The sequence below is a fragment of the Trichomycterus rosablanca genome, chromosome 19, assembly GCF_030014385.1.
Source record: "Trichomycterus rosablanca isolate fTriRos1 chromosome 19, fTriRos1.hap1, whole genome shotgun sequence".
Taxonomy (NCBI): domain Eukaryota; kingdom Metazoa; phylum Chordata; class Actinopteri; order Siluriformes; family Trichomycteridae; genus Trichomycterus; species Trichomycterus rosablanca.
In genome coordinates, this window is record NC_086006.1 from 21,251,299 (window position 1) to 21,267,167 (window position 15,869).

A 15,869-nucleotide genomic window follows, 5' to 3' on the forward strand; every position below is an offset into this window, starting at 1 on the left:
TAGGAATCAAACCCAGGGCCTATGAATCAAACCCAGGGCCTTCTTGCTGTAAGGCGACAGTGCTACACACAAACCGTGCCACCTGAAACTTGTTATGACGTTTGTTGAAGCATTTTATGTCCTGATAAAACTCTCTATAATCTTGTCGTTTACAATGATGGTCAGTTATCAGTTAAAATAAATAAGTAAAATGTGTTTCCCTAGTCGTGAACCATTAACCATGCAAACTGCAATAACAGATTAAGTATATTGTGAACGCAGGTTTAATTTACATTTGAAGCCATTTTACCCTTTACTCTAACAGAACAGTAGCGCACCCTCTTAGCATAAGTAAGAGGTAAGACGTCACTGCCCTTACAGCACCTGCAGCAGACAGCCTTTCACTTTCATTCTTTGAATCAAGACCTTTTGAGTTTTAAAACCTCGGCTCAGGAACCCATATAAACTTCCTTTTTGGCCCAATGTCTACCTTTCTCCCTTCTACCTTGCAAAGCAGTCTAATGTTGAATCCATTGGATGGCTGATCCTAATAACACAATTCTTGTGTGTCAGATGAATCTTTGTGACTTTCACAAATGAAACCAGTGACTTACCAAGTACTTCTGGTTTTTAAAAATAAAACAAAATAAAAAGAATCATTAAAGTGCTTTTACCTCCCTAAGGCAAAACCTTTTGTTTTAAAATTTCTAATACATTAGAATTTTCTTTTTTTAATCAAATGAGAATGGTCATGTTCTATCCTTGATTTAGGCAAATTGGGACATTATTCCCATAGTTCAAACAAGGCACAAAGCCGTTCATAGTGAAGAAGAAAGATGGTGGAAAGTGGAGTAAGACAAACATTAAAAATGTTATGATTATGTACAACCCTGAATAATGTTATGAGTAGCTTTGTATAGGATGACAGAATTAATTTTGTCTGATTTTACAATTGTTATAACTGTGGCGATATGATGTCATTCATCATGTGACGTTGGTAAGATGGTGGACATAGTACGTACGAGGTTGCGTGCATACTGCACACTTGTGTACTGAAAGAGCTTACTGCTTTATCGGCCGAGCAGTGCGCACTGTCTCCAATTTGTACATACTGTTTAAGAATGCGATTTCGGACACAGCCCAGCTCTATCAAGACATTAAGTAAAGCTTGGTTTAAAGAAAATCCAGTGGCCTACACAGAGCCCTGACCTCAGTACCACTGAACAGCTTTGGAATGAACTGGAACATCAACTAAGGTTTTTTTGACCAACATCAATGCCCAGCCATAAAAAAGTCTTGTGAGAAGCCTTGTGAGTGGCTGTTGTAATAGCTGAACCGATCACATGAAGGTCACTCTATTTTAATACTATTTGTTTTTGGAATGGAATGTCCAACAATCTCATTATCAGGGTCCAAATACTTTTTGCTACATAGTGTAGGTTAAATGCTTATTGTGTTCAAATGTTACAACACTGCAGCTATTCCAACAAGAACTCTTCACAGTGTGCGGCATGTAAAGTATAAGCTACTTAGCAGCACTAATCATGAGCTTTCACTTTTAAAGTCCTATGAGCCGTGACTGATGGTGTAAAGGCATAGGGTGCACTGTACAGAGATTTTCCAGTTTTCAAGAGTAGGTTGTACTCTGCTTCAAAAAACTCAAAATACAGAGACGGGAAGCTTTCATTTGTTACCAAACATTATTCATGGCTAAGTCAATGTGAGTCTTTATAACAGAACGTTATATATGCATATCTAAAATGTATTATTAAACTTCAGGTAGTGCAGGTCAGGTCCATTAGTTGATACAAAGGTAGATAATGTATGATCATTGACCATTTAAAATAAATGATGCCATAAGGGCCTTTAACATATTAATATTTCATAAACAAAGGATTGTAAAAGTGACCTGGAATAGAAGTTCCTCAATTTCCTTCGGGATCAATAAAGTATCTATCTATCTATCTCTATCTAAGTTATAGATCAGATAGAATCACTGGTGGAGGACATGCAGTATGATCATCTGCTGTAATTCAGTGTCACTTCTCATTCACATACAGAGAATCTGTTTTCTTACTCAGATTTATGTTGATCTCTTAAGTTTTTTGGACCTCATTTAAACACAACAAGACCTTTGTGCATTTGTGCTATGTACCATCCATCAGGCTAACCCTGACCTGTCTACCTTTCTTATTCTGCAGCAGTGGAATGCTGAAACAATTCTGATGGCTGATCTAATCACATATTTTTTCTTGTGTGTCAAATGGTATCATGTCAATGTCAGCCAAATTCATCTTGAAGGTGATCACAAAATAAGATCCATATTTGTGAATTAATAATAAATACAGATAATTTGAGTTTCAACCTGAGACAGAAGCGTATTGTTGGTTTTAATAGGGACTTAGATTAATACATTATAATGGGACATTCTGTAATGTTTGGGTCTTTGAGTTTCTTTTCTGCACCCATTTTGTGTTGTGATACTTGAACTGTGCTTGTTTTATCTCAGACTAATACAACTGGAAGCCATCCTCTACTTGCCCACTCAGAAAAAGTTAGTGGGATTTACTGGGCCAGTGAATGTATCGCATGTCATAATTGTAATAGTAGTTTAAAGGCAACCAAGTAACATCGTTATTATTGCATTTATGTTCATCAAATACTAACCTTACCAAGCCAGTAATAATAATATCCTATTTTTACTTAATTCCTAAAATCACAACAAATCTTTCATTACAGTTCATGTTCATGTTTTACCACTACTTTATGCTGGTAAGGGTAGCGGTGGGTCTGGTTTCCCTAGAATGACTGGGTGCAGTGCAGTAACACCCCAGACACGTTGCCAAACCATTACCACAAAAACTTCCCTTTAAGTTATAAGGCATAACGTATCCTCCTGCTACAACCTCTCCAACCTTGGTGCCTCTTCACCTCATGTCCAGTCCACATATTCTCTTCTAAACAAAAAATCTTCATCTGCAGAGTGCCACTGTTACTGTCCAACCGAGACAGTCACGCCTCTGTTCTCCACATTGACAGCATCTATGCTGACCCATGGGCAACCTCAGATGATTGCTCATCAAATACATGGGCTAATAATAGTAACCGATGCTCATACCTCGTCTCAAACTAGGGCCTAGTGTCCACTAAACTTTACAGTATAACACTGCAGGACTGTGCCTTTAAGCTTGATTTCCTAAAATAGAATGTTAAGCATGTTATGGCATGGTTTTTATATCCACAGGCAAAGTATTTTGTCATATTTTACACACACACACACACACACACACACACATATTTCTTCCACCCTATATCAATTTACTTATCAAAAAAGCCCTTATTTGAAAGCATTTACAGAAAACAAGCTGTCTGTAGCTCTGTCTGCACTGTACACCAAATGGAAGAAAATGTACCTAGAAGTCGTCGAAGGACATCTGTATAATAGTTTGCATGTTTATCATTGTCATCCTAAAACACAAAGCCTTGATTAAATTATACACTTTTATAGACAATATAAGAATAGCTGGAGCCCTTTTACACTAAAAATATGTGGTAATATTTAGTTATGTTCACTTGTCATTTAAGAGTTTGTTATTTTTTCCATATGCAGGACTAATACCGCAGTTTACCAGGGTGTGTTTAGGGCGGCACGGTGGCTCAGTGGGTAGCACTGTCGCCTCACAACAAGAAGGTCCTGGGTTTGATCCCCAGGTGGAGCGGTCCGGGTCCTTTCTGTGTGAAGTTTGCATGTTCTCCCCGTGACAGCGTGGTTTCCTCCCACAGTCCAAAGACATGCAAGTGATTTGAATTGTAGATGCTAAATTGTCTATGACTGTGTTTAACATTAAACTTGTAAACTGATAAACCCTGAGTTATGAGTAACTACCATTTCTGTCATGTAACCAAAGTGTAAAACATGATGGTAAAATCCTTATAAACAAACAAACAAACCATTTCTACATTTTTGAAGTGAAAAAACCCCCCAAAAAATCATGATAATAATTGTCAAGGCTGACAATTATGTTTTTAAAGCAGTTATTCACCATTCACCAAACACCATTTCACAGTTTTATTGTGCATTTTATATTGCATTAAACAACTCTGATGGTAAATTAACATAAAAACCACATATTATCAGACAGTGGTGATGGCTGGAAGTGATATCAGGCAAGAAAAAAAGCAGTTAGGCCTGCAGAACTCGTATATTACGTACAACAAGCAATTAAATCCATGTTACAGCAGCAGTCTGAACACAGATGTGGCCGGTTCTGGTATTAACTTTCGATTGTTCAAGTGACTCAACTTTATTCACGTCCTTATTGATTAGTTAATGGATTCATGGATTGTGGTCTGTGTTTAATGCCACGTCAGTTTTAACTCCAACAATCTTGCATACATCTATTCCAGTACTAAACTCACTTACATCAGCACTGCTCTACATACCTGTAAAATGTTTAAATAGAGGGCAGTTATAAACAGCACACAACATGATTCAGTACTGCAGGTATTCTTGTACACACCTGTCATGCTAACTCAAGCAAGCGATCAGGAAAGTCTGCATTTCTCAGCAAACATGCAGTTCTGTTGGTTCACATTATTATTTAGGTTCTATTTAAGTTCCAGTTTAATCTGATGACATTTGTCACTGTCACTAAAAAGCTGTCACTAGACAGTGAAAACTTCAGAGAGGTTTTGTCTCTGATTGGTGCTAGAAGGATTTAAACTAAAACTGATTGCTGTTTTAGAAAATAATGCTTTATAATGCTTTTACAATTGACATGAACCATGCAGAAGTAACTGCTTAAGATAACACTTAATTATTCATTCCAAAAAAGAAATTAGTGTTTCAACATATTATATGCACATGACATTAAAAATAGAATGTGTTTTAAAAGGAATATATTACAATAATAAAAATGAACTATATTTTATTTCTTTATTTATTAGAATTTTAACTTCATGTGTTACCAGTTCACCTCACATGCATGTCTTTGGAGAGTGGAAGGAAACACAGAAACAGGGAGAGCAGAGAAAAGACCCGCTGTGAGGCAACAGTGCTACCCACCAAGCCACCATGCCACCCCAAGAGAACCATATAGTATGTATGCATGTACATGTGACTACAAAAATACGACAGGGATTGCTGTACACTTTGGTTACATTCATGACAGAAATGGTAGTTACTCATTACACAATATTCATAAGTTCACAAGTATAATGGCAAACACATGTCTTTGGACTGTGGGAGGAAACCGGAGCTCCCGGAGGAAACCAAAATCCACACAGACAGGTTCTGGACCGCCCCACCTTGGGATCGAGCCCAGGACCTTCTTGCTGTGAGGCGACAGTGCTACCCACTGAGCCACCGTGCCGCCCCGACCTGCTTTTTAATGTTCATGAGCTTGCAATTTATTTGAATGACCTTGATAATAAAAACACACTATTGGATGTTTTTTCTTGCTGTTTGGTTAAGTGAAATTAAGCTTCGAACATTTTGCTCCCAGGTCTGTTCATAATATTATTTGGGTTTTATGGTGGAAAATAGCACATAATGTCCTCCTGCTTCAAGCTGCTTGACTCAGGCTGTGTACTAAGTACTGTGTCAGCATTAAAGCCATACTGTTGCTGATATTACTAATTTTACACACTATTTTGTGTCCTGGGTATTATTTGGAATGCAGTATAGCACAAGTTTTGTTTGTTTGTTTATTAGGATTTTAAGGTCATGTTTTTACACTAGTACAGTTACTCATTACACAAGATTTATCAGTTCACAAGGTTACATCGAACACAGTCTTGGACAATTTAGTGTCTCCAATTCATCTCACTTGCATGTCTTTGGACTGTGGGAGAAAACCCACCTGGGAATCGAACCCAGGACCTCCTTTATAGCACAAGTTACAGCACATGTATGGTTGTATATATTAGGGCTGGGTGATATATCAAGATTTTATAAAATATCGATATATTTTCATACGCGATATAAGATAAGACAATATCGCGTATATCGATATAGATGTTGCGTTCCAATTAGATCCGACAGTTCGTCTTTCTCTTCTCCCAGTTTGTCTCTGCACATGTTCACCTGCCCCGCCCCTCTCCCTCACTGAACACAACTCGCCCCTCCCCACCGCCTTCTTTCTGCCCTCAGAACACATTTCTGTAAGTAAAACTCCCATGACAGCATGGAGACGGTGGAGGAGCTGCTTAGTAAAAAGAATAATAATGGCTCAATTATTTGGAGATGGTTCGGATTCAAAGTGTCAGATGAACAGCAGAATAATGTATTCTGTAGAGAATGCCAAAAACAAGTCCAGACAAAAGGTTCCAGCTTCGTGTACCTTTGGTCATTCGTTTTTCACTTCAAATCCCAAAGTTGAAAAACAAGAAAACGAGTCGTTATTCGTTTCAAAAACCAATATTGGAAAACGGAAATACATGCAAGCGCATGCACGCGCTGACATGCATTTACTTCATATTTAAACAGTGTAAATCAAGCACAAGTGTTACAAACAGTAATAATAACGTAACGGTGCGTCTCCTGTTGTTCTGACTCTTGTGTTTGTATATGTGATGTGCATGTATAGATATTTGCTATATCTGTAAAAAACATTATGGGGAGTGATTTCTGTACTGGATGTTGTCGTGTTAGTTTATACTGGATGATCGCCCGACGTCCGAGACTCATTTATTTATTTTATCTTCTATTATAGTATTTCTTGTTCTTGGCCAATAAACAACCAAAAATTAATAAAATTGCATGAACTAACTTTGCAGTAAACAAGGAGCAAACAGCAATTGAAGGAACGTTCGTGAAGGAATATTGAGGGAACGTTCGTGGGGGAACGTTCGTGGGGGAACGTTCGTGGGGGAACGTTCGGGGAACGTTTGGGGGGAACATTGGGGGAACATTCGTGGGGGGAACGTTGGGGGAACGTTTGTGAAGGAACGTTGGGGGAACATTCGTGGGGGAACGTTCGTGGGGGAACGTTGAGGGAACTTTCGTGAAGGAACATTGAGGGAACGTTTGGGGGGGAACATTCGTGAGGGAACATTGGGGGAACGTTCGGGGGGAACGTTGGGGGAACATTCGTGAATGAACGTTGAGGAAATGTTGAGGGGGAACGCTGAGGGGAACGTTCGTGTGGAAACGTTGGGGGAACGTTCGTGGGGGAACGTCGGGGGAACGTTCGGGGGGAACGTTGGAGGAACGTTCGGGGGGAACGTTGAGGGAACGTTCGTGGGGGAACGTTCGGGGAACGTTCGGGGGGGAATGTTGGGGGAACGTTCGTGTGGAAACGTTGGGGGAATGTTTGTAAAGGAACGTTGGGGGAACATTCGTGTGGAAACGTTGGGAGAACGTTCGTGAAGGAACGTTGGGAGAACATTCGTGAAGGAACGTTGAGGGAACGTTCGGGGGAACGTTTGGGGGGAATGTTTGGGGGGAACGTTTGGGGGGAACGTTGAAGGAAAGTGAGGGGGGAACGTGAGGGGGGGAACGTTGAGGGAACGTTTGGTTTCAACAAATCACCCAACCATTCCCTTAACAATCCACCCAAATGTTCCCTCAACAATTCACCCAAACGTTCCCTTAACAATTCACCCAACCATTCCCAACAATCTAGCCAAAAATTCCCTCAACTGTTGAGAAAACGTTTGGGTGGATTTTTGTGAAAACGTTTGGGTGGATTTTTGTGAAAACATTTGGGTGGATTTTTGAAAAAATGTTTACATTACACGACAGGAGATGTATTTACTAGAAACAACTTTCTTTTTCTTAGAATAGCTCTTTTTTTTTTAAAGTAAAAATAGTTCTTGTGTGAAGCTTCCCCAGCATGAATTTTAATAAAAGTGCCTGTAAAAAATTTGGAACATGTAGCTTTGTCTCAGAAGTGTCTTTTTGTTATTACCTTACGGGATAAAAAAAATATCGAGATATATATCGTATATCGCCGTTCAGCGAAAAAATATTGAGATATTATTTTTGATCCATATCGCCCAGCCCTAGTATATATTCACTATACAGTAGATCCCAGAATGGAGAATACAGTACATGCACTGGATAACTTAATTACCAGGCTAAAGTCCAGCTGGCTTTAGAGGATTTTGTTAATACTGTAGCTGCCTTACTACAATGTAGATATTGTTAACTTGACCAATGGCCTCAGATAAATACAAGCATTATTTGGGTGAATAAAAATGCATTCCTTAGGTAAGAAGTATTGTATTTTAGTACCTAGGGCAAATATCAATTGTAATCATTTTTATTTTAATTATTTCATTTTCATGAATCTACTGGTTTGGCCAACCCCCCTTTCCCACTCTTTTCTTTCCTTACCCCTCAGCCAATCAAGTCTGTGTAGGCACCCAGCAAGCCCCCCAAGTTTCAAACCAGGATGTCAGCGCTGGTGTGCCACCCAAACAACTTATTATCAATTGCAAAAGATTATATTACTGCATTCCTAACCTAATTATGCCAGTAAATGCCTCTCTGCATTATTGTGCTAATGTAAGTAGGTTACAGTTATAGCATTCAGAATCACCACTTATCCTAATGTTGTGGTCATTCATCTCCACACAGATGTTTTATATAATTCCTGCTGTAAGAAACCTATTTTAGCTAATCTGTCTAGGAATTCTGTTAGATATTTGGGGATAAAATTAAGAGGCTAGAAGAAGTGTGCACAGGCGATTGTGTCTGAAAGGTCAGGTGGGAAAAAACACAGCACACGTGATGAAGAGAAGGAAGTTTGCGTTTTAACACGAGCTTATTTGCCTATGTCCTCAGGGCAAGGAGTTTCCATGAAAACCAGTGGACAGCACTATCACAGAACATCAAGCACATTCAGATAGACTCGACTGTAGCGCCTGGTCCTTTACTATCCAGCCCTAGTGGCAAAAGGCCTACTACGTGTCAATGCAGAAATAAATCATTAATAATAAGTCACAAAAACTTTGAGATTATTCAGTATAAGACTTTAAGGTGATGCAAACAGCATCCGCAAAGAGAAATGCTGGCCACAGGTTGGCAAACGCTTTACTGGATAGTTGCCAAATGCCCCCAAAGTACACACCAAGATTTCACACAACTAAAATTAATACCAGGGTTGCCATTTGGGAACAACCAATGATCTTGTAAAAGATCAAATCATTTGATGTAAGGACCACAAAACCTATATAGTCTATATAGTCCTAAATATAGTCTGCTGAGTCAAACTTGACCATATTACCCACATCTGGATTAATCTAAGTTTGGAAAAAACCCAGTGATGCCTTCAACACTGTGTCTGATGCTAGCCTTTAAATACACTGGAGGAACCATAATGATATGGGCAGACATAGGTGGAACCCATTCGATGCACTGACGTATAACAGCCAACAAATATGAGGGAATTTTGTATTGATTTTCAGTGGTTTCAGACAGCACAGGTTTAAAGTTAGCACTATATATACAAGGGCGGCACTGTGGCATGGTGGGTAGCACTGTCGCCTCACAGCAAGAAGGTCCTGGGTTCGATTCCCAGGTGGGGTGGTCCGGGTCCTTTCTGTGTGGAGTTTGCATGTTCTCCCCGTGTCTGCGTGGGTTTCCTCCAGGAGCTTCGGTTTCCTCCCACAGTCCAAAAACATGCAGTCAAGTTAATTGGAAACACTGAATTGCCCTGTAAGTGAATGGGTGTGTGTATGTGTGTCTGCCCTGTGATGGACTGGCGCCCCGTCTAGGGTGTTACTGTGTGCCTTCGCCCATTAAAAAGCCACGACCCTAATTGGATAAGTGGTTGAAAAAGTGAGTGAGTGAGTGAGTGACTATATATACACACTATATGGACAAATTTAATAGGACACCTACACATTACACATCCTAGTGTAAAGCCATAGGCATTAATAATAAGTTGTTCCCCCCTTTGCAGATATAACAGCTTCCACTATTCTGTAAAGGTTTTCTGAAGCTTTTTAAAGTGTGTCAGAATTTTTGCCCATTCATCTGGGGTAGCATTTGTGAGATCAGACACTGATTTTGGACAAAAAAGCCTGGCTCATAATGACCATTCTAGTTTATCCCAAAGATGGGGTTGAGGTCATGGTTCTGTGCAGGCCAGGCAAGTTCTTCCACACTAAACTCACCCAACCATGCCTGTATGGACACTGCTTTGTGCACTGGGGCACAGTCAAGTTGTTCCCACAAAGTTGGTAGCATATAATTGCACAAAGTGTCTTGGTATGCTGAAGCATTAAGATCTCCCTTCACTGGAACCAAGGAGCCTAGGCCAAACCCATGGAAAACAACCCAACAGCATTATCCCTCCCCTACCAAACTTTACAGTTGGCAAAATGCAGTCAGGCAGGTAAGGTTCACTGGGCGTTCGCCAAACCCAGACTAGTCAGTCAAGACTGCCAGATTAAGAATCTCAACTTGGTACTCCACAGAGCACATTTACACTGCTCCAGAGTGCAGTAGCACCATGCCTTACACCACTCCATCCGATGCTTGCCACTGTGCTTGGTGATGCTCGGCCATGGAAAACCATACCATGAGGCTCAGAGTGCACTGTTTCTGCACTGATGTTAATGCCAGAGTATGTTTGGAACTCAGTTATTGAGTCAGCAGAGCAATGGTGACTTTTATGCACTATGTGTCTCAGCACTGTAACTTTACGTGGTTGGCCACTGTGTGGCTGAGTTGCTGTGGTTCCTAAATGCTTCCAACTGTCAGTAATACCACTCACAGTGGAATATCTAGAAGGGAATAAAGTTCATAAATGGACATGAATGGTCCAACAGAAGCATCTTATTACACCACCAAACACCAATTCACTGAGCTCTTTAGAACAGCCCATTCCTTCACTGGATGAATAGGTTCTTGAATTTATTGTACACCTGTGGCAGTGGGACTGGATGAAACACTTGAATGAAGTAAGAGGTGCATTCTAATACTTTTGTCCATATAGTACATGTATGTATATGTATTAATGTACATATAGAATGTACTGGATGAATATTGATCAGTGGTAGCTTAGTGGTTAAGGTACTGGACTAGTAATCAGAAGGTTGCCAGTTTTCGCCCCACCACTGCCAAGTTGCCACTGCTGGGCCCTCAACCCTCAATTGCTCAAACTGTCAGTCATAATTATATGTTGCTTTGAATGCAGTCGCTGCAAATTTAAATATTATTTATTATTATTTTAAATATATTATTTAAGACGCTCAGGTGGCGCAGCGGTTAAACACGCTAGCACATCAGAGCCGGGATTTCGAATACATAGTATCGAATCTCAGCTCTGCCATCCGGCTGGGCTGGGCGGCAACATGAACAACGGTTGTGGGATGAGCCGGACCAGGGTTCCTCATGACTGGTTCAATTGCGACCTCTGATGCTGTGTGATTGATGCTGCCTGCGCAAAGTTGGCGAATAATGCTGATCAGGGTGTGGCTCTCTGTGCACAAGGCTGATACGCATATGAACTCACCTCGTGCAGGTGAAAAGAGCCAGTCGGTACTACACAAGTTAGTTTGTCAGTTGCGAAGCACCTTAATCAACAGTGGAGGGTTGTATCGGTAGAGGTGAAGTGTAACGCAGTTAGGGTAATTGGATACGACTAGATTGGGAAAAAATTGGGGGGAAAATTCGGAAAAAAAGAAACACATATATATATATATATACAGTGTATCACAAAAGTGAGTACACCCCTCACATTTCTGCAAATATTTCATTATATCTTTTCATGGGACAACACTATAGACATGAAACTTGGATATAACTTAGAGTAGTCAGTGTACAACTTGTATAGCAGTGTAGATTTACTGTCTTCTGAAAATAACTCAACACACAGCCATTAATGTCTAAATGGCTGGCAACATAAGTGAGTACACCCCACAGTGAACATGTCCAAATTGTGCCCAAAGTGTCAATATTTTGTGTGACCACCATTATTATCCAGCACTGCCTTAACCCTCCTGGGCATGGAATTCACCAGAGCTGCACAGGTTGCTACTGGAAACCTCTCCCACTCCTCCATGATGACATCACGGAGCTGGTGGATGTTAGACACCTTGAACTCCTCCACCTTCCACTTGAGGATGCGCCACAGGTGCTCAATTGGGTTTAGTCCATCACCTTTACCTTCAGCTTCCTCAGCAAGGCAGTTGTCATCTTGGAGGTTGTGTTTGGGGTCGTTATCGTGTTGGAAAACTGCCATGAGGCCCAGTTTTCGAAGGGAGGGGATTATGCTCTGTTTCAGAATGTCACAGTACATGTTGGAATTCATGTTTCCCTCAATGAACTGCAGCTCCCCAGTGCCAGCAACACTCATGCAGCCCAAGACCATGATGCTACCACCACCATGCTTGACTGTAGGCAAGATACAGTTGTCTTGGTACTTCTCACCAGGGCGCCGCCACACATGCTGGACACCATCTGAGCCAAACAAGTTTATCTTGGTCTCGTCAGACCACAGGGCATTCCAGTAATCCATGTTCTTGGACTGCTTGTCTTCAGCAAACTGTTTGCGGGCTTTCTTGTGCGTCAGCTTCCTTCTGGGATGACGACCATGCAGACCGAGTTGATGCAGTGTGCGGCGTATGGTCTGAGCACTGACAGGCTGACCTCCCACGTCTTCAACCTCTGCAGCAATGCTGGCAGCCCTCATGTGTCTATTTTTTAAAGCCAACCTCTGGATATGACGCCGAACACGTGGACTCAACTTCTTTGGTCGACCCTGGCGAAGCCTGTTCCGAGTGGAACCTGTCCTGGAAAACCGCTGTATGACCTTGGCCACCATGCTGTAGCTCAGTTTCAGGGTGTTAGCAATCTTCTTATAGCCCAGGCCATCTTTGTGGAGAGCAACAATTCTATTTCTCACATCCTCAGAGAGTTCTTTGCCATGAGGTGCCATGTTGAATATCCAGTGGCCAGTATGAGAGAATTGTACCCAAAACACCAAATTTAACAGCCCTGCTCCCCATTTACACCTGGGACCTTGACACATGACACCAGGGAGGGACAACGACACATTTGGGCACAATTTGGACATGTTCACTGTGGGGTGTACTCACTTATGTTGCCAGCTATTTAGACATTAATGGCTGTGTGTTGAGTTATTTTCAGAAGACAATAAATCTACACTGCTATACAAGCTGTACACTGACTACTCTAAGTTATATCCAAGTTTCATGTCTATAGTGTTGTCCCATGAAAAGATATAATGAAATATTTGCAGAAATGTGAGGGGTGTACTCACTTTTGTGATACACTGTATATATATATATATATATATATATATATATATATATATATATATATATATATATATATATATATATATATATATATATAAAATTTAAATAAATATATTAATTAAAAATATTCTTTACTATAATTTTAAATGTAATTATATTTATATCATCTTAAAATTGTTCATCTATCTTTGCAGTTATTTGCAAATATCACCTGAAGCACACCTGTTTGTGAATACATGCATGACTTAATGGAGCAGGACATGATTACTGTGACATTTACAGTCCTGCCTAACCCATCGGCAAAAACAAAAAGCAATTAAATGTACGATGTGTCTGCAATGTATTTAGCATTTGTTCTAACCAGTAACTCAGACCTGCACATCATGATTATGAAGCTGACAGTTCCAAATTTGCTTTAAAAACAGACGAGTTATCTCTGTAGAGCCGGTTCATCTTCTTGGCTGGTTCATGTCCTTTCTCTTATATGGACTTTCCCAGGCTCAGGAAAGTGTTCAGTGTGTGTCACATCATCTGTCTCACACATTCAGTGTCTGCTGCCCCCACAGAGTTCTAAACCCCCCAAAAACAACAAGCACTGCACATGGATGAGCCCTCCCTCCCACTTTTTTCATCCCTCAGTTCATTGGTATATACACATTAATCCCCAGGCCTGAGCGGGCTCCACTGCTTTACTGAGACACACAATGAGGGAGCCCGGGAGGGGATGAGGGGGTGTAAGAGGAGTAAAAGGGGTATATAAAACGTGCATATAAAAAGGATGGACAGGAAGAGACTGTGGGTGGAGAGAGGGGACAGCATGGTCCAGACACAGACAACTGGCTGGTTGGGGGAAGCAGGAGGAAAAATGTGTGTGTGTGTGTGTGTGTGTGTGTGTGAATGAGAACAAGAGGAGGTGAGGGGGTAGGTACTCACAAAAAGGAGATGTGGGGGATTTTTCCTCTGACAAAATAGGCAGCGGGGTATGTATGTAAATGAATAAAAGCAGTGACTGCTAGATTTCAGCCTCAACTATAACAGTCTAAACTTAAGCAGTAAGAAGTTAAAGTGAGAAAATGATGAAAGAAAAGATGATGATGACAGGGAATTACAACAATGGAGAATTAAACAAAAACTGACCTTGGAATCCATAAACAATAGTAAAACATTTAAAACAATTAATGTCTGAATTCTACCAACTTCTAACTAGAGTTGTACCTTTTTTTATTTTCATTTTTATGTCCTGATAGACTGTGGGGCCTTGGCCAACTTCCACCTCAGACACACCTGCCGTCTGTATTTAGATGCCCGACTGGTCGATAGCATTGCTGTGTATTTGGACCCTGCTTAAATATGGCTTAAAACACGGCAGCATTCTCAGCAGCAAACTCTTCCATCTAAAACCTTTAATACGTCAGTTTAAATGGACAATACATACTGATCAGCCATAACATTAAAACCACCTCCTTGTTTCTACACTCACTGTCCATTTTATCAGCTCCACTTACCATATAAAAGCACTTTGTAATTCTACAATTACTGACTGTAGTCCATCTGTTTCTCTACATACTTTTTAGCCTGCTTTCACCCTGTTCTTTAATGGTCAGAACTCCCTCAAGACCACCACAGAGCAGGTATTATTTAGGTGGTGGATCATTCTCAGCACTGCAGTGACACTGACATGGTGGTGTGTTAGTGTGTGTTGTGCTGGTATGAGTGGATCAGACACAGCAGTGCTGCTGGAGTTTTTAAATACCGTGTCCACTCACTGTCCACTCTATTACACACTCCTACCTAGTTGGTCCACCTTGTAGATGTAAAGTCAGAGATGATCGCTCATCTATTGCTGCTGTTTGAGTTGGTCATCTTCTAGACCTTCATCAGTGGTCGCAGAACGCTTCCCACGGGGTGCTGTTGGCTGGATATTTTTGGTTGGTGGACTATTCTCAGTTCAGCAGTGACAGTGAGGTGTTGAAGAACTCCGGAAGTGCGGCTGTGTCTTATCAACTCATACCAGCACAACACACACTTACACACCACCACCATGTCAGTGTCACTGCAGTGCTGAGAATGATCCACCACCCAAATAATACCTACTCTGTAGTGGTCCTGGGAGAGTCCTGACCATTGAAGAACAGCATGAAAGGGGGGTAACAAAGCATGCAGAGAAACAGACGGACTACAGTCAGTAATTGTAGAACTACAAAATGTTTCTATATGGTAAGTGGAGCTGATAAAATGGACAGTGAGTGTAGAAACAAGAAGGTGGTTTTAATGTTTTGGTTGATCGGTGTATTACCTGGCTTTTCCTGGCTGTGTGAGGAAAATTCTTGCAAAATAGAACCTGGAAGTAAACCTTTATATTATTGTTAATTTTTATTTAATTTCATTTTCATCAACTGCTTTATCCTAGTCATTGTCATGACTGGTCTGGTTTTAGCAGGAAACACTGAGCACAAACAGGAACACCCTGGACAGGGCGCCAATCCATCACAGGGCCTCGGCCATCCACCGAGGCCCACTCAGACACAGCCACCAGAGTGTCAATACGATTGTTATTATTGTTAATTTAACTGATGCACTGTGTATTTACCTAATGCTTTTTCACTTTGTGCTTAGATATTTTCATGAGTTTTTAGATGGAGTTGTAGATACTTCTA

At 40.8% G+C, this 15,869-nt stretch overlaps 1 protein-coding gene across 1 annotated transcript in view; it reads right to left on the bottom strand.

Annotated features, from left to right (window-relative positions):
- Nucleotides 1-15,869, bottom strand: part of wnk3 (WNK lysine deficient protein kinase 3) — a 65,744-nt gene that overhangs the window by 44,172 nt on the left and 5,703 nt on the right. The gene's annotated exons all lie outside the window — the stretch shown is intronic.